The sequence below is a fragment of the Dermatophagoides pteronyssinus genome, unplaced genomic scaffold, assembly GCF_027571235.1.
Source record: "Dermatophagoides pteronyssinus isolate colony J.1.1.1.1 unplaced genomic scaffold, Derpt_VIB-CSIC_2022.12 sq0007, whole genome shotgun sequence".
NCBI classification, from domain to species: Eukaryota; Metazoa; Arthropoda; class Arachnida; order Sarcoptiformes; family Pyroglyphidae; genus Dermatophagoides; species Dermatophagoides pteronyssinus.
Genome location: NW_027461531.1, coordinates 429382 through 448655, shown reverse-complemented (window position 1 = coordinate 448655; position 19274 = coordinate 429382). Strand labels below are relative to the sequence as shown.

Below are 19274 nucleotides of genomic sequence, written 5' to 3'. Positions count from 1 at the left end.
AAAAACCTAGCTTCACATGATGAATTCAGGATCAGGATGAAAAACAAAAAATACATAAAAAATAAAACAACAACAACACACAGCAAGAATCAAGAATCAGTCAACTTGAATCATTCATTCATTCATTCACTTGGCCCAAATGAACAAAAACACACACACATACAAATATTGGATCCAAAAGATTCTACCCAAAAAAGAAAAGACTTATGTATTATATTTTGATTCAATGCCATTCTTGAAAATATTATTACAAACAAATACAGTACACACACACACATACTACATTCGCTTCATCGATTACGATTTAGGATTTTTTACAACCAGAAAAAAAAGAAAAGAAAGAAAAAAACCTTGCAAGAATATTCGGTGTGTGTGTGTGTTGGTGTGTAACAAACAACAAATGAACGAATCAACGAATCATTGATGATAAACGAGAGATACAAATAACAGAGAATATTTTTTTTGTTTGTCCAGTTTGGCCATTTAATAATGACAATAATAATTCAGGCATTTGTTGTTGTTGTTCGAACAAAATATGGACAAGACATTCGAAGGTCTATTCGAAACCTAAACTAAACAAAAATATTATATAGTTTACCGTCAAATCTAATGGACAAAGAGATTGAATGAATCGGTTATTCCCAGAATATATTTCGAAATACGAAATATCAAATAGCGAAAAAAAACCAGATGAATTGGTGAAATTGATATAGACGAGAATAGAAAGCCACCTTGGAATATACCTCGCATATACCGTTTTGGCCAACAACAACATCATCATAATGATGGTTTGAAATGACGACGATGTCGACGACGAAGGAGTAGTAAAAAGTTTAATCGATTATTGACGTTCTATGATGATGATGATGACAAAAAAAAGAATAAAGCAGCAGCATCGTACATACATACGACACGATAATAATAGACTTTGTATAATTCAAACACAAACAACAGAATGAAACATGACCATTCTTTATTGTTGTTGTTTTTGTTTTTTTTCCAGGATAAAAATGTACATCATCAAAATGACAAACCAGAAAAAAAAGTATGCCTTGTAATCATCAGCTTTTCTAACATTTTGTTTTATTCTATTCCTTTATACTTTTGTTGTCAACCTCATCATCATCATCAACATTCGTTGATCGTCAATCGTCATTCGTTGTAATCGTTGTTCTACCTCTCTCTGTAACATCTTTGTATTTTTTTCAAACAACAACAATTCTTGTTGTTCAAATGATCATCAGACATTGGCTATTGATTTGATGGATCCTGTTGTCGTTGTTGTTCTATATGAAAATAGACAGAAACAATAGTAAAACGACAAACATAATAATAATAATAATATACGTGTTTGATGTTGGTTGTTGTTCAATATAATCGATATATTTGGGGTAAGAATCAAATCAAACTAATGAATAGAATTTCAAATAACAACATCATAGAGTGTGAAAGTAAATAATATTATTAAAAAACAACAACAAAAACAATCAATGAGAAGAAAGAAAGAAAATCTTGCTGTAAAAGTAAACCCAAATGATCAGAATCATTTAATATATACACTTGGACTTATAGTATAATTAGGTATAATAATACTTGCATCATTTTTCGATTTTTATCAAAAAAATAAATCGAAAATCAAACATTAAATGAACTTTGTTACAACAATGTCCGCCTTTTTTTTTGGATATCCTAACACCTCTCTCTCTTACTAACCAAAAAAGTAAACGGAAATGATTAATCGAATGTAATCGGAAAATAATAATAATATTCGTGTGTGTGTGAATATAGAAATTCAATAACAATAATAATGAAGAAGGAAAAGAAAAAAAAGGCCGAAATAAAAACAAAGTTATTATTATCCATTTTTCAAACCCCTTGTTTCTTTTTTTTCCCCAAATAATAACTAAAAATCATAAAGTCAAATTGAATTTTTTTTTCCATTCTGTATTAGTTTCAATGAAGAAACAAATATAAACAAGTGAAACATGTGGCTCTGACAGGTGTAATATAGTTGGAGGAGAAAAAAAAATCAGTCAATATAAAATCATCATAAGAAAATTTTTGTTTTCTCAATAAAGAAAACGGATGACTTTTTTTTGCGATAGCCGGTCAGATTTTCTGTTTTAACTGCTGCTGCTGCTATAGCAGATTGTTGTTGAGAAGAAGAAAAATGATTCACTAATTCGATTGAATTCAATCTACTTATTTGGTATATGTTTCCGTGCACCTATTGTTTTCTGTTTAGTTCATCATGATGAAATCAACAAACATATCCATCATAATCAATTGGATGGGTGAACAAATATATCTACACAATATATAGACTATGACAATCAAATCGATTTTGGTTTTCGTCATCATACATACACCATATGACCTGATCAAATATAATGAAAATAAAAGGAAACGAAAACATTTAATTTTCCTTGCTGATTCGATAGTAGATCAATAGATTCTTGCCTGATTGCGAGGATTTTTTTTTTTGTAAAATCAAAAGAATTACTGTTTGAAAAATCGGTACTGATGACCACAAAAAATTTCTAGTTTATTTTCTCTGTCTACATGAAAATTGTTTACAATCATCTATATAATTTTTGGTTATAACACTATGATGTTATTGGACAAATAAAATCCAATCGGTGTAATTCCTTGTGTATGAACAATAAATCATGATGAACGAAAAACAAAAAAATATTTACGGTAAAATCTCATTAAGGGTAGCTTAATGTGTAAAATCGAGTTTACCATGGCGAAGAAGAATAAACAAAAAAAAAATCTCAATTTATTTATGTTTAGATGTTGATGTGTATACAACGCATAGATGAATCCCATTTATAAATCCCACAAAAACAACAACAACAACTATGCCCGTCATATACATAAACCATCATTTCGGTATCGTTTTTCTAAGGAATGGAACATGAACATAACAACAACAACAAAAGATGCTTTTGACAGGTGAGCTAAAAATGTGTTATTGAGCTTGGATATTAATTGAATAAAGGCTAACCACAACCAACAACAATATAGCCTTATCTATTAACGATAGACAAGGATCAACCAGAAAAAAAAAGAGAATAAGAGAAAATCTTTTCGTTAGTTGCCGGTTACATTGCATTATACTTATTTTTTTTGGCAATTTTTTTCTATTAATTCGTTAGTTGAGAATAGCAATAATGTTGTATGATGAAATTAAATAGAAAATAACTTAATCATCATCATCATCATCATTGTAATCATCGGTATTGTCGTCGTTTGTCATGGCTATAGAACAAGGTTGGTATTAATAATGCCAAACATTCCATTCGGTATATGTAACGTAATAACATCATCATCGACCACATATATACGACACAATACAAACGGTGTATATATGAAAAAACGAAAAATTTACAAGGACAAATAATATAATCTGGCCAGTGAAGAAGAAGAAAAAGAAAAAGAATCGAAAAGATAGAATTATCGACTCATCATAAACGGATTCTGCGTAAGTTATTTTATGTAGGTAAGGTTTATATTAATAATATTTTTTAAAAAAATATTGATTATGAAAAAGCCAAAGTATCCAGAATTTATATATGAAACAACAACAACAAATATCGAACACAAAGAGAGAATATAAAAAAAAACGTCAAATCAGCCACAAAATCTAATGGATAACAATGGATTTTCGTCATGGTTTTCTATTTATTCATTGAAATTTGGAACAACAACACCTGAGTACCACTAGAATTTGTTATGTGCGTGATCAATGATGCTATGTCAGTATTTTATTTGCTATATATTTTTCTATATTGAATCATGATTCATCATTATCGTCATGATGATGATGAAGAATTATTGCGCCAAAGCACAGATTCAATGATGATGATGATGATGATGACAACCAAAACGAAAATAAATGTGAATGATGAATTTAGTTTCGTTCAATAAAAATATGAAAGTCGATGGCAAAAAAAAAGAGTATCGAATAATTAGATTAGAGGAAAAAAACGAAATGTTATTTTGATCCAATGAGTGGAAAAGAGAGTTGGATGAAAAGAGAACGAAAAGATTTTTTTCGTTCTATGAGCTCAATTTGTAGAATATAAAGGTTCGATCATTTGTAAATCCTAATGAAAATAAAAAAAATGAAAAAGAAAAGGGGTGCAAAAAAAATTCAATTTAAAAGATTATTTTGATTATCATCTACATCATCGTTATTCGATGATATCCAAAACAAGAGCAAAAAAAAAGGTTCCAAATTTGAATCTATTTCAATACGAATAACAGGAGAGTAGAAAAAAAACAGATGATGTAAAGCCAATGTTATTCTTATTATTCAAATCAATATCGTTTTTTGTGATAACAACATACATACACAAGTTTTGTTAATAATTTTTTTAATCAAAATTTTATCATCATTATACGGATTTCTATATTTGGATCAGATTTTTTTTTCGGATATGCAAATTTACATTTTATTTTTAAATGGAAAGCACCAATGGGAGATAAACAACAACTTAAAATGACATTATCATTTTTATATGATATGTGTGTATGTACAGCATTTTTCTTCATTGATAATCATTACGAAATTCCGTTACCTATTCGGAGAAAATATTTTTGAATTTTAATATAGCAACAAGCAAACTTTTTATCCATTTTGTTTGATGGAAAAATTTCTATTTGATTATTTCAATTATAGTGAAAAAAAAACATAACCTTTTGATTGTCAACATAAAAATATGTGAATATTAATTCACCATACCAAAAGAAGAAAAAGATCGTTCATTAAATATTGATAATGAAATTTAAACTGATTAAGTTAAAATGAGCGTAAAGATAGATTGAGAGCAGTGAAAAAAAGATGGAAAATTAGATCAGTTAATAAATGTTTTTGAAGCTGCTGCAGGGGTTGAATTCAGACCTAGAAGCGAAAATTAGACTTGATTATGATGTGTGTGTGTGTGTGTGTGCATTGTGTAAGGATAATAAGGATGAAAAAAATCAAAGAACGATACACAAAAAAAAAATATATCGACAAAATGAACAAAATCAATTCATTTAGAAAATGAAAGAAGAGAATTTCATTTAATATACACGGAATCAAACTTGAGAATGTTGAATCAAACTTGAATCTCTATGGGTTCCGTATTTATATAATATCCATGTGTGTGTTCATAAGTGCATGTGTATGTAGAAATGAAAAAAAAACATCATCATCATTGCCTCAAATCAAATCAAATAATAAAAAAAAGAAAGAAAACCACGGCGATAAATTTTGTTTGAAAATCAACGAACCGCAGGCCAGGACCAAAATCAAAGAATCAAATAGGACCCCGAATAGAGTAAAAATGAAGAGAAAAAAAAAGAGTTAATCAAAGATTCGTCGGTTCGGTCAACTATCATGTTGTTATGTCGTAGTTTTTTTTTGTCATCACCAAGTTAATCAACTCGATCAAGTTTTTTTTTCTGGTTTAGTTGCCACACACAAATTCGATACCAATTCTATTAGATGATCAGGCAATGAATCTATTCAAGTGTAAATTTTGTGGCTTAGGATTTGTTGAATTTACTATTAGTTTGGCAGCCGCTAGCAATTTAATGGTGATGAACATAAACTTATTCTATACTATAGTCAAATATTACATAAGCTCCATCGGTATTTTTGTTCAAATGTGTGAATGTGCACTTTCCTGCATTGCATTTTTTTTCACTGTAAACAGAAAACAAATGGTGATTGGAAGGCTAGAAAGAATTGGAATAGTAAACAGAAACACAAACCAAAAAGTAAAGTAAAGAATAAACAGAGTAAATTAACAATTATATAATGATGATGATAAAACAAGTTGGATACAATTTCCTGAATTTAGTAGCATCACTAACATTTGAAAGCTAAATGCCATTTAACAAAATTAAAAAAAAAATAAAAAGGCATCAACTAAACACTAAACACTAACTAATAAACCTGGTTGGTGTTTAGTGTAGCCAGGCAAAGAATAGATGTGCTAAATCGGTCATTTAATTCTTTTTTTTTCCATTTTGTTCCAACTATATGACACAAATGGACTGAACTAATTACATTCGTAAACCGTTGTTGTTGTTGATAATGAAACGGACAACATAGAAATACAACGGTAACAAACAAATAAACAAAGCAAAGATAGAATGAGGTTCAACAACTAAAATTCCTAGATGACAGTGCACAATATTCGCCAATATGAACACACACACACACATATAAATAAAAAAGCTTAAAGTAGATTAAGTTCCACAGGAAAAAAAATTTGAAGAGACAGACCAACAAAATCCAAATAATTTGATAAACATTGGACAAACAAAACAAAAAAAAATCTTTCCTATCTGACATATATGGCTAAAATGTTTCAAAGTTTGTGTCCATTCAGGTGGCAATTATCCTTGAAACTTATCGAACGAATTTAATCGAAGAACGAATGAAAATGTGTCGAGGTTCTATCATCATCATCATCATCCTACATCAATGACGTTTTTTTTGTCATGTGGATTAATCGTTGTACAAACAAGCCGGACATAATTAAGAAAGTGAATCCAAGATAATAATAAAGAATATAAAAAAAAACTTTATCATTCTATGTTATTGGTATCTTTATTTTTGAAGAGATGGAAAAAGTGGTTGATGTTAATGCTTTCAATGACATATACACATAAAACGCTAAACTAATAAAAACATGATAATCAAAAGACAGGAGAAATTTTTATATCAGAATAAACAAGAGAGATAGAGAAAAAAACGATAGTAAAATATTGTGAAATGGTTTTGGTTGAACAAACACAATTATCAATGGTCATCATCTTTATCATCATCAAATAAAAAAAGAGCTTACTATTGAAAGAATGAGGAAAAAAAAATTCAGCCATTTCAATGATAGTTGTTTGTGAATCAAATTTATCCATCAATAATGATAAAAACTAATCTAATATAGAATATGAATCTGTATAGATTTGTAATCATCATCAAATTTTTCTTCTACCTAAATCGAACGCGTACACATTATTCGTAGTAATTCCAATAAGGAAAGTTTTCCGGGAAAATGGGAGACAAACAAACAAAAAAACAAATTGATTGATCGAAACCAAACAAGGTACAATCAAAATGAAACATTCGAATATCAAAATTAAAGACAATTATCATTGGATATAAATTATACATTTCCCACAACTATACAATTGATTGTTTTTCTTTTCCTATTTTGTTGTTGTTGTTGTTGCTAGCCATTTAATAATATATGAATTCGAATATGATGTAAAAAAACAAAAGAAACAACAACTAAAGAAAATATCTTAGGAATTTATTCATTAATCTTTTCTTAAATTATTCTTTTTTTCTATCGAAAAACAACAACAACAACAAATAGTTTTGTAATGATAATGATAAAACAAAACAAAAAAATAAATAATGAAAGAATAAGAGTCGAAAATATTCGATTAAATTAGGGCCTAATGAAAATGACAAACGAACAATTTGTCGGTTTTTGGTTCAAAATGTCAAATACAACAACAAAAACAACAACAATGATAATAATAACGAGATGTGTATTTTAGATGTATGTATGTTTTTTTTCCTTTGGTGGACATATCAAATGAAAATTGAAAACAAACATAAAGTTCTACATTCCCGATTGAACAAGGAGAAAAAAAAATTAGCCAACAAACTAGCAAGGAAAAAAAGACAAACGATAGTCTCAGGAGGATGAAACAAAATTAAATGAAATAGATGTTAAAGTGCAAGTGAGAGAGAGAGAGAAAGAAAGGTTCACTTAACAACTAATGTTGATTATTTTCAATTGATTCAGGTAGTTTGACTAGTTGAATGAATATCATAAAGATATGAATTTCAATTTTTTTTTACAAATTCAAACTTGTATTTTTTCTTTTATTGTTGTTGTTTTGTCGGTTTGAAAAGCTGTCGTAAGCAATAAATGAATTTTTCTTTTCTTTTCAAAAAAAATCCGATAAATTCTATTGAATAAGCGCCAATCAAATTCAGGAGGATGCACAGTCATCATTATTATTATTATTATTATTTTATTTTTATTGTGGATTGAGTCATTAGATTCACATGGGATATATTTAATTAGAGGATACGTAAAAGTAAATATTATATATGTTGATGAAAAAAAACCACCAAAAATAAGCCTTGTACTAACCAAAAAAAGAGAAAAAGTTGACAATGCAATACATATATAGATCAGAGAATTGACCAATATTAACTTTGAATTGAAAAAAATGGCCCTCAAGCTTATTAATTCAAGAAACTGAATTAACCTTTTGTTTTGTTCAATTTGGTTTGGGTTCAGGACAGGAAAACAATAATCAACGATATATATGAGAAAAAAGTCATCATTTGTTTATATTGGTAAATGTATGATTTCCGATATAGTTAAAGTAAACAATCCTTTTTATAAAAAAATATAGCAAATAAAAACTTTACAATGACTTTTCCTTAGAGAATAGAATATTCTCTTTTTATTTCATTTCAAATGAATGAATGATTCGTCAAAATAATGGATAAATGGGAGAAAAAATTGAAGCATAGAATAAATTCTAATCATTCAGCAACAACAACGACGAAAAACAAAACGTGAGCACTTTGCGGTTCAGCCCAAAAATACGTAAACACCACACCATAAATCGAAAAACACAAATGATCCATTCAAATGGATGGACATTAAAACGAAAAATTACTATTATTATTATGCAGCTATAGAATTTGAAATTTTTTAAAAGAAACCAAAGATGAATCCAATAGATGAAAAGAATTTGTCAATATCAACAAGCTGCTGTCATCATTGTCATTCAAGATTAAGTTGTTTTTCAAAACCGAAAAGGAAAAAAAATTAAAATTCAAGACGAAACGTTTCAATCGTTTTTTTTAAAAAAAAAGAACAAATAAACAAATTAAGGATTTTGAAAATCAAAATTTTGATCATTTTTTTTGCCTGCCATAGATAACAAAATACAGCAATCAATACAGGAATTGCCGTTGAAAATCGATCAGACATACATTTTGATGTGCATAGTTTGTCGAAACATTTTATTTTTTGGTCACATAAATTTCTATCTATTGGTTCAATTTATTTCAAAATATCCATCAATTCAATTGCAAATTATTATGGGTGACCCATTATAACAACAACAACAACAAAAAGAATAACCAATCAAATATTCGTAAAATGGATAGAAAAATTGTCATTTTATATGTGGTATGTGTGTGTGTGTTTGTTAACTTTGTCAACAACAAGAACACAGGACAGATCTAATCACAATTGAGTGAGAAAAAAGCCAAACAATCCATTTTCACCGCCATTTCAACATTGGTTTTTTTTTTGTTTTTTGTTTTTGTTTTTGTTGACCATAATCAAAATGGTGAATTGTGGTTAAAAGAAATAACTGATTTAAAACTGAAAATTGATATTTGGGAAAAAAATAACAGCGAAGAAAAGTAAAAAAAGAATTGTATATATTTTCAATATCGAAATGAAAATTTGATGAAAAAAATGATTTTTTTTCTTTAAGAAAACATTGTGTGATTAAATTGATGTTCCGAATGTGAACTATTTCCAAAAATGAATTCAGAATAGTTTTGTTTTCTGAATTGAAAAGAAATGACAGATAGTTGATGAACATTTTTTCATATGTATGTTGTGTGTGTGTGTGTAGGTTATTCAATCAAAAATTTTTGAATATTAACCCGAAAAAATATATCATCAAGTCGATTTGATCATTTTTTTTTGTCAGGCCATTATATTATGTCCAAATCGTTAAAGAATCCTTTATGATGAAAGTACTACGTACTTATGTATTATATGGTCATCATTGAATTGAATTGAATTGATGATAATGATAATGATGATCAACGATGCAACTCGAAAAATAATCATAATAATTTTTATTTTTTTCCTTAACTGTTGTCCCCTGTCATTGGAATAATATTCCTTTTGTATGGTTTATGGATTTTCATATGTAAGCCAGAGAAAAAAAAAGCAAATCAAAAAGTCATAAAAGAAACAGTATGATATAACGACAACAATGATGATGATGATGATGATGATAATGTAAGAAAATAAAATATGAAAAAAAATAGAAAATAAAATTAATGAAGTTATATCAGTTTGTATACAAAAGATTTCTTACACTTACCAATTTTATTGGTCAATGTTTTCTTTTTCTCTCTTTCAATGACCAATGATATATTTATCCTGATACACACAAATGCACACATCTTTTTTTTTGTTGCAAACTAGCAAATGACTTAATGAGATGTCAACAATATGACATGATGATGATGATTATAATGTTGTCAAATGAATTCAACAAAGGAAGAGAAAAATGAATTTTCTTTTTTTGGTTATATATTTTCAAACATTGAACAATAAATAATTCGTTTAAAAAAGATTCACCCTGGTCATCTACGCTTTATTTTTTATTAAAGATCAATGGCCAAAAGAGAGAGAGAGAGAGTGAAAAAAAGTAACCAACTAAAGAATCAAAGATGGTCATCTTTGTCTATCCTCATCATCATCATCATCATACATAATAAATCAGCGAATATGGATCACAATAGCACTGTTGTTGTTGATGATGATGATGATGATAGTCATAGAGATCATGATGATCATCATCCTAAATCGTCAAAGACTTGATTTTTTTTTGTTGTTGTTGTTGTTCTGATAATGATAATGATGAACATCATTTGTAAAGCAAATCATTTTGATTTTATATTCTATACAAAAAAAAGAGACAAACTTGTTCATTCATTCAATCATCAAAAATAACAAAACTAAGCTTGACCGGATATGACAAACGACAAACATCACAACGATGAATAGATTGTTAGCAAACGAACGAAAAAAAAATCGAAAATTATTGTACGGGTCGGAAATGTATATGTGGACATCAATGGTTGATGATGATGATGATTTTCTTTTCTCTTTCTAAATTCATTCACATAGACAAATTCATTGTTTACCTGTCAATGGCACACACACACACATTCTATAGAATAAATCTCATATATAATTCTGACTTACAAATAATGGTCGAAAAAAATAAGAAATTCTTAGTTTAATGTTTGTGCTGTCGCATCGTATACGAATGAACAAACGACAAACGACAACACAACGGAGACACGGACCAAAAGATTCATTTTGATTCTTTCCAACCATTTCATTTCATTCAATTCTATTCATTCACATTCAATTCAACAGACAACAAACGGTGAAACAAATGAAGCGTTTCGTTTTTTGTTGTTGTTGTTATTGTTATTCTATTTTGTTTTGGTTCATTTTACTTTTTCCAAACATATTTTCAATCTTTATTCTTCTTTTTCTTTTTTTCGCTTGTTTCACATGGATCGAATCAGAATCCAGAATCATGGTATGGTAGATTCATTCGTTTTTTTAATCAGTTGACAATAAAAAGACATGAAAAATCGGTATATACTCTCTCTCTCTCTCTATTTCGCACTCACACTGGCGGTATACACGATATATTGATAAACAAAACAAAAAAAAAGTTAGCCTCGTTTTTTACCATTACATCTCATGGGATGACAATTTCAATCTCTTTTTTGCCTGCAATCTGTTTTCTTCCTGTTGTATTTTTTTTACTGTTGGTCAAAAAAAATCTATTGTGTAAAAAAATGTTTTTTTTTCTTCTTCTATCAATTCTTATATACACCATTAATATTGTTGTTGACCAGTGGTAATGTTTTAAATTATCATAATAGTTTGTCATATATATTGTTTATCTATAGAAAACAAACGATAAACAAATGGACATCAATGATTGGAATCAATTGCGACAAACAAAACGTATATTATTTTGATTGTATGAAAATTTATGATTTCAGTGTGTAGAAAAACAATGTAGAAATATAATTTTGGTTGTTATAAATCTTTAATCAAAAAAAAGATCATCAATTGAATGATGACATTTTTGAGACACGTGTATGATGATGAACAAATATGACAATCATCATAGGAAATCCATAGTAAAACAGTGTATAAAATGGAAAATTTTTTGTTTATAAACTTCCGGAGATTTATCAACAGCAAACAATAATCAATAGCATAAAATCAATTCAAATTCAATATATTTGATAATGAATTTTGAATTCAAATATAGCTAAGGATTGTGAAAGCAAAATAATGAGATTGAGAGAAAAAAAAATGTTTCCATTTCTACGTTTGATTACCGAATCATGAATAGAAATCAGGCAAACAAACAAAAAAATGCTTCCAACGATTGTCATCATTTTATCAATGAACAAATGATTAAAGTCGTTCTTGTAGGGATTCAAAACTTTTACACATAGAAAAGAAAAAATAAATAACAATTCATAATGAAATATTGGTCATCTATAAAAGTTAATGACGAATGATTCGATTAAGTGTGTCCAAGTGAAAAGGAGAATCATTGTGTATGTGAGTGTGTGTTGAAAAATCGAAATCGAGGAGACAACAATCAAGTGGTATACACTGGAAAAAAACTGAACATCTAAGTGGATCAAACAAACAAACAAACACAAATAGCCAATGCAGACACTTAAATGTGATAGAAATCTAAATTCACATACCAGAATGGTCAATTCTTTTAACATAAAATCAAAACACGTGTATATATTGTGAATGTTCGTGAGAGAGAGAAAAAAAATAAGCGAGCAATAAACAATTCATTTGTTTGTTCGTTTAGAATTCATTCGATATGGTTCGAATTCTGGCTGGTCCAAAAATAAATAGAAACATTTTGTTAAAAGTGATGGTGTTTTTTGTGGATGAAAAAGGGGGAAGGAAAGCAAATTATTTCGATTTCTGTTTTTAGCCATGTGCTAAGCACACAAACACTCGTACACAATTCATTAGGTCTAATTTAGCTAAGTGGCCTATCTTTTCTCTTTACTCATTTTTGGGAAATATCTTTCTCTTTTTTTTTCTTTTTCATTGGTCCAGTTTTTTGTTTTGTTTTGTTTCGGTAACATCAAACCGAAACTAACAGGACATGCCAGACAGATCCATCACCAAGAGAAAGAAAAAAGTGAAACGAAAGTCGTCAAGATCCGTTAGAGACAGTAAGAGATGACCATTATCAATTTACTTCCATTTATGCTTTGTGAACACACCAACCAACCAACAAACACACACACAAACAACAAAGCAATAGTTTCAGTTTTGTGCACTTTAATTAAAAGACATTCAATTGTTGTTGTTGTTGTTGTTGGATGTGAACATGGACCATGTCCATTGAAACATCAACAACTGTACATTTTGAACAAGAATTTGATTTGAGTTGATTGACGCCATACACACACATAGAAAGACAGACATACAATTCTAACGTCATTAAGTTTTGTTCAACAATCAATCTACGGAATAAATCATTTGTTAAACCAAAATGATGAGTATTGTGTAAATCACTAAGAAATGAAGACAATGATATTTAAATCTTAATCATTAGTAATCAGTGATTATAAGATGAAATGATAAATATACAAACAAACAAAAAATAAGGAAAGAATAAGCCAAGAATATTGGTTGATATTTGTAAAAAAAACAATCAACTATTTTAACTTGATACGAATGTTTTATATATGTATAGATAGATGTAAACAACAATCAAACAAACAAAAAAAACATGAACACACTATTTTCACACAAACAAAATTAAATAAATGTCGCCAAAAAACACTATCGACTAAATAGACTTTACAATCATTGTTCGTTTTGTTGTTGTTGTTGTTTTTGTTTCGAAAAACAAATCCATTACGAAAATTGTCCTGTGTGATGTTTTTAATACAAACTTGTGTTCCAAATAAAACGGTGTTCGGTATGTAAGCTATAAATTGTGTGTGTTTGTGTGTGTGTTCGAATGTGAATAGAAGAAAATTTTTTACCGTTTATCATTCTCAATTACCGTTACAAATGTTTTGTTGTTGTTGTTGTTTTCGTTTCCCGAAAAAAAATATATTATTCTCATGATTTGTGTAAAACCTCGATGGCCTCGAAAATAATATCTTTATTTTTATAATGAAAAAACAAACAACAACAACACACATGTATTGATAATATAAAAGAATCCCGGTTTGTTTTTTCAATTGTATAATTTTTTTTTCTACACTATACACAATCACCTTCAATGAATATACAGCACAGTATTGTTTGGTGTGTGTGTGTGTGTGGTGATGTACAAAAGAAATTACCGGATTCTGGATTCATAATAAGGAATTTTCTTTTATTTTTTTCTTTTGGCTGAGATTGAAAGGCTACATCCATATATATTCTAGACAACAATAAAGAGCAACAGTATAATATGTGGATATGCATACACACATTAGGTTGATTAAATTGCCCAAACATTTTGCTGTTGTTGTTGTTGTTGTTGTTTTCCATTTTATTTTATTCACTTTATGATGCTGTTATTGTTGACGAGTTTGATTGCTACCGAAATTAAAGCAAAAAGTTTTTTTTTCTCCCGTATACAGTCCAAAAAAAAGAAAAGAACAACGATAAAACTAAATGTTTCAGGATGTTGATGGTGGTGGTGGTGGTGGTGATGATTATAAAATAAATAAAGAAATATGATCAGACAAAGAATTGTGTGTATGGCTAGTGTTTTTTTTCCTCCCTGATTTTAAAAGCAAGAAACAAAACAAAGCAAAAAAATTCTAATCATAATCATGACCAAAGAATTAGATTTGATGTGATGTGATTTGATGATGATGGTGGTGGTGGTGATGCCCTGTTTTTATATGGCACGTGAAGCTTGACACTTGAAGAGAAAGAGAGAGAGGTGATTGTGGTTGATGCCATCATCGAATGTGTTTAAAGTGTGCAAATAAACATCATCAATGACAACCAGAATCCATTTTAGAGAATATAGAAATGGTCGAAAGAAACTTAAACATCATCATCATCACTGCCACAAATATAAAACCGAAAAGAACAGCATAAACACACACACAACTCATCAACGTAAATTAATCAAAAAAAACCGACCACCGAAAATGAAGACTTGAATCAAATCGAGAATAATAATAATATAAACATGCGTCAAAATTCTGAATAAGAGAGGGATAGAGAGAGAGAGAAAGACAAATTAAATTATTCTCTATTTATCAATTCCTAGAACGAAAAAAAAATGAAAAAACGAAAAACAACACTAAAGATAAACAAACAAAAACACCACTCAAATAGGTTTTGTATTTATCAGTTTTTGTTTTGTTTTGTTTTGGATAAAATTCTTTGATTATTTTTATTTATATAAAGGTTTTTACAGGAAAAATCATAACCATAAATTATTATCAATCATCAAGTATATTCTTCTATCTGTATTGATGGATCCTGATTCTAACCATTCATCTAATTACACATCTTTGGTTCATATAAAGTTATCAAAAAATCGAAAAAGGAAAAAATTGTAATTCATTTTTAAAGCAGACCAAAAATATCTACAAGGTCGAATAGATAGCACATTGATTGAAGTAAAAAACACTAGCAACAACAAAAATCAAATCATCATCAACCGAACCAAAAATAAAGAATTTGACAACTCAAATGTCAAATCGAACCAAAAAAAGAAAAAATCACAAACGGAAACAAACAAGCTAAAAGATTCATAACAACAGAAAGGTTTCTCATATTTATGTAATAATAGAATAAATTTTCCCTTCCTTTTTTCGTTTTAGATAGCAATTCTACTATTCGACAAACAAGAAAAGGATGTCTATCAGCAAAAAAAAATGCTAATAATTTATTGAGGTAAATGACAAATGGAATCGATGACAATAACAGCAAAAAAAAAAATAAATAAATAAAATGAAATGAAATGAATCGAATCGAAGTAACATTGAAATGGAACAAATAATGACAGATAGGTCAATGTAGGGAAAATGACAACGGTGGGGAAGAGGTGCTGCAAAATGATCATCATCATCATCTTGCTTGCTCATCATCATAATGATGATGATGATGATGATGAAATTCAACATTAACAGTGAAAAAAAATGAGTAAAAAATGGAAAATGAAATGGCCCGAAATGTCTCTGATGGATCGAATTTTTTCTTGTTTCGGAGCCTATCAAATCGAAAAATCGGATTCCAACAACAACAACAAAAAGAAGAAGAAGAAGAATAAGAACGACCGGACGAAGCAAATAAAATAACAAACGACCGAATGGATATTAATCGTCGAATATATCATAGTGATCTATATGAGTTAGTGAATAATATTTTTAGTGAAAAAAAAATAATAAATTTTACTCTCTTTTTTCTCTCTCTCTCTCTCTCTCTCTCTCTCTCTCTCTCTCTTTCTTTTTTTATCGAGTCTATATTGGCGTTGAAGGACTTTTATCGAAAGAATAGTATTAGGATAATAATAATAATAAGCCAAAATATCACGACCGCATCAAATCAAATCAAATCAAGGAGCTACTGAATGAATGAATGAAATGGAAAACAAAACAGCAAAAGTTATTGCCGAATCAATTGAGAAAGAGAGAGAAAAAAAAGAAAAGGCAAAAGGAAGTCATAAGTGTAGAACGACATGATAGAAATAATGCAATAGATGCGATGAAAAATTCTCATTGCCAATATTGGTTGTCGTCGGGTTATGCAATCGTACATACACATGTATCATCATCATCATCAATCTGTATGTAAGAGAAAGAAATCTCAGGAAAAATAAAAAGCATAACGACATCCTTTTATCATCAAATAGAAAAAAACTGGGCAAACTGAAGAAAAAAAAAGAAAAGAAAATATTCGTCCCATCAATGACATATTGTATATTAACTATGGCCATTACAGGATGTAAAAATAACGATGATGATGATGATGCTTACAATTTGACTATAAAAATTCAATACAATAAATATAATATACATGATATGATTGTTATGATTATGATTGATATTGTCAAATTCAATTCTTATGATTTGATGTTTGCGTATATTTTTGTTTTTCCCAAATGATCAATGATAAAAGGATTCAACCGAACAACAACAACAACAAAATCCAAAATATACACCAGATGCCAATAGCATTCTACATCTATCCTCCTACATAATTTGATAGATAAATTAATAATTAAGCTAGAAAGAAAAATTTTCTAGTTATATTAGAATCAACTCGTTGTCCTAAACTGCTGTTTAGTATCATCAAGTGGTTATGAATAGCTTGAAAAAAATCCATCAAAAAAAAATTTATGCATATATGGACACCACCACACCCTATGTTAATTTAACCAATTTTGAATATATTCATAGGAAAACTGATGCTATCCATTCGTTTCAATTAAACATTTGTATACAAATATAAACTGTGTTGTGTTGTGTTTGTTGGCATAATAAACAAATGCGTACGTTGACGTCTGTGTGGATGTTTATCATTCTAATACAGATACACTGCAAATAATTACGATCAACGAACGAAGACCACAATGACGATGACTACGACGACGACGATGAAAAAAATGTGCTATGTTTTATGTTGAATATAAATGGCCATGAAGAATAGAAGGTTAGCTTGCAGGATCATCAAACAGCTATCATAATTTTTTTTTGGCTGTCATGGTATTGAATAGAAAAAAAATTGGCATCTGAAAATGTCGAAAGTCATTCACACACAAGCAGAAGTTACAAGTTCAACCATCATGTTGATCTGTCGGTAAAAGAAAGATCATAAGGTCGTAAACATGAGGTCGAATTCTGTTTTTTTTTCTTCTTTTTGGATCTAAGCTGGAATTCATCATAGAATAAAAATAAAAGGCTGCCAAATAATCCAAAAATAGCATCTTTCATCAATTTCAAAAGACAAACATTCGCACACACATGCAAGATATACAAGCAAATATATAGAATAAATCAGACAGATCGAGAGAGATACACAGAAAGATTGTAGAGAGATTGGCAGTTACAAATGTTGATGATGATGATGGACAAGGATGATACGGTGACTGAAAGGCCAGTCACTTTACTCGATAAACGAATTAAAAGATTTCAAATAAAATTTATTTTTTTTCTTTCAAACACGATTATTTTCTGTTTTCGTTTTCAAATGAAAACGATTCTGTTTCGTTTTATTTTTTATCCGAGCACGAATCAGTTTATTCTTTCTCTTTTTTTTGGAAAAAAAATAATGAGGATGATGATTATTATATGATCTAAAGACATGCATGATCTATCGATCTTAAGTATGAAAAGAAAAGAAAGTAACGAGCAAAAAAAAATCATGAAATGGGTTGAAAGCATGATCCATAATAAGATTAGGAAATTAAATGCCATTCTTTTTCAAAGCTTAAAATCAGTGCACAAAATTTCGTTTATGAATAATTGATATGAGAAAATCAATGAAAATGTTGCACCGAACGTAGACCAAAAAAAAAGTGTGAAGCAATTGGAGATTCAATGCTTTTCAATGATTTTATTGTCAAAAAAAAAAAAAAATTCCTATCCGATTCATTTAAAATGAACGCAAAAAAGCAATCCTATGGTATATGTGGTTCACCAAAGAGAAAAAAAACACATTGTACTGATCAACGAGATAGGTTTCAAATTTACAAATAATCACCGGAGATTGTACTGGAAAATTTATCATCGAACAGATAGATATAAAAACAAACTGAAAAAAATGAACAGATAAAACGGTGAAGAAGAAAATATATCGTTCGTTCATGAATATATATCGTCATCATTACAATCAATGATAACGATAATGGGAGTTTGCAAACCAGAAAAAAAACAACAACATCCACAGCCACAGCAACAAAAAAAAAAATCCCTGTTCATCATCATCATCATATATCGAATATCGTATCGTTTTTTTTTCATTCCCAACCAGTATATATTCGGTCATCTGAGAAAATTGATCATCATATCTTGTTGCATCCAGAAAAGAGAAGAAAAAAATGAATTACCTCACTTTACTATAATCAAAATCAGGGTACGAAAAAAAAAGTAAAATATCAATGACTTTGAAATATCATCATCATCATCATCATTATTATTGAATAATAATAACCAATAATAATAAATATCTGCAGAGTGTAAAAAACAAACAATAAATAAATAAATAAAAAGAAAAAAAAATGAAATGTATTAACCCAATTAAACATATCAGATTCAAATTGGAAAAAAAGTAAAAAAATTTTTTTGTTTCAAATTTTATTCGTGAATCGATAAGAGAAAAAATGTGAATAAATTGTTTCGAAACCACAAACAAACTATAAACGTAGTAATCATTATCATCATCATCATC

At 28.7% G+C, this 19274-nt stretch overlaps 1 protein-coding gene and 1 long non-coding RNA gene across 4 annotated transcripts in view; one reads left to right on the top strand and one right to left on the bottom strand.

Annotated features, from left to right (window-relative positions):
• The window catches only part of zfh1 (Zn finger homeodomain 1), an 89743-nt gene that overhangs the window by 37551 nt on the left and 32918 nt on the right, over positions 1-19274 (bottom strand). The window lies entirely within an intron of this gene.
• LOC142645138 (uncharacterized) lies at positions 13564-18048 on the top strand. Of its 2 annotated transcripts, XR_012846318.1 has the most exons (3): positions 13564-15650; positions 15707-16235; positions 16345-18048. It is a non-coding gene; the product is annotated as an uncharacterized LOC142645138 (long non-coding RNA). The 2 variants fall into 2 exon arrangements; XR_012846317.1 differs by having other exon boundaries at positions 13564-16235.